This window comes from Priapulus caudatus, unplaced genomic scaffold, assembly GCF_000485595.1.
Source record: "Priapulus caudatus unplaced genomic scaffold, Priapulus_caudatus-5.0.1 Scaffold2759, whole genome shotgun sequence".
Lineage (NCBI taxonomy): Eukaryota > Metazoa > Priapulida > Priapulimorpha > Priapulimorphida > Priapulidae > Priapulus > Priapulus caudatus.
Genome location: NW_014579820.1, coordinates 10,116 through 11,607, shown reverse-complemented (window position 1 = coordinate 11,607; position 1,492 = coordinate 10,116). Strand labels below are relative to the sequence as shown.

The 1,492-nt window shown below is 35.3% G+C and overlaps 1 protein-coding gene across 1 annotated transcript in view; it reads right to left on the bottom strand.

The window, feature by feature from the left end:
• Positions 1-603: 603 nt before the first annotated feature.
• LOC106819032 (guanine deaminase-like) overlaps positions 604-1,492 on the bottom strand; it is a gene marked incomplete at its 5' end in the record, with an annotated part of 7,304 nt that continues 6,415 nt past the window's right edge. Inside the window, one exon of the mRNA XM_014823692.1 lies at positions 604-1,492. This exon is cut by the window's right edge and continues 335 nt beyond it.

Below are 1,492 nucleotides of genomic sequence, written 5' to 3'. Positions count from 1 at the left end.
CATTATTAACGCTAATGACAAATTTTGTCCGATGGAAAGAATATTACATAGTAACAGGAGTTAATAATGACAAATTTTGTCATTATTAGCTCCTGATAGTAATAACACAGTTCTCTTGCGACACGTACACATGCACACGCATGGTTGCGCAACGGGTCGCTCTGCTGATTGCCGCGCGCGTGCGTGCGTGCGTGCGTGCGTGCGTGCGTGTGTGTGTGTGTGTGTGTGTGTGAGACAGATTGTCCCGTTGCGCAATCATGCGTGTACGCGAGTCGCGAGATCACTGTGTGAGTGGATGTCCGGATGCGTAGCCTGGAGGCTAGACGACCGGTTCCGGACGCGTATTCGAAAATGCATCTTTACACCTTGAACACATAACCTTCGGTCTATCGGACCTTCGGTCTGAAACCTTCGGGCTGAAACCGGCGAATGTACCATGCGGTCATCGAAGTCAGCCATCCCTAGGCCTTGATTAAGTAAACACTGTTAGAATATTTGCAAGTAAAAGATTTCAATTATTACCTTACTTTACATCCACATTACATTACAATACATTACATCCATATTACATTACATCACATTACATTAAATCATATTACATTACATTACATTAAAATATATTACAATACATTACGCTACGTTACAGTACATTACATTTGTACAAAATAATCACTCTTAATCAGTTCTTAAACAATTTTTACTTTTTATACTTAATTGTTAACAAGAAGTTGTCTATATAATTTCTTAAATAAATAAAATGAGTTAGTCTTTATTTCCATAGAAACAGCTTCCCAACATTTAACTCCTTTCAACTTTAGAGAAATCTGAGTGTGCTCTCGGGAGATGATAAGTTGAGCGTTTCAACGAGTTTCATATATATGCAAGTCACAAACCTTAGTAAAGAAGTAATTACATATGATAGCTAGGTAATCTGTTGTAATGATATTTGTGCATAAATTTACCTAGTTAAAAAATGTAAAGATCCTCTAATTTCAGTAATTTTAGATCAAAAAAGTATGGAGTCACGTGCTCTTGACGACTACCAATTTGGTAATGCCAAAGGCTATATATATTTTACTATTTTATGGTGAATTAAATCCACCGGATATATGTTACATTTAGGGCGCGAAGCCCAAGAAATCACAGCATACTGAAGATAAGGATATGCTAAAGCATAGTAAACTAATAATAGCGTGGTTCTGTCAATGTAGTGACAAAGTTTAGAAATGATACCTGCTACTTTTGACAGTTTTGATAAGACAAACTTCTTGTGGAAGTTCCATTTAAGATCATTATCAATAAAAACACCTAAATATTTGATAAAATTAGCTTGGTAAATTTGATTGTTGTTAATGTTGATGGTAAAATCACTTCTATTTATTCTCTTATTAGTTATAATCATATATTTAGTTTTAGAATAGTTTACCGAAAGTATGTTAGCAGCCATCAACGAATTAACTTTTTCCATCTTCTCGTTATAGCTTTTAATTCT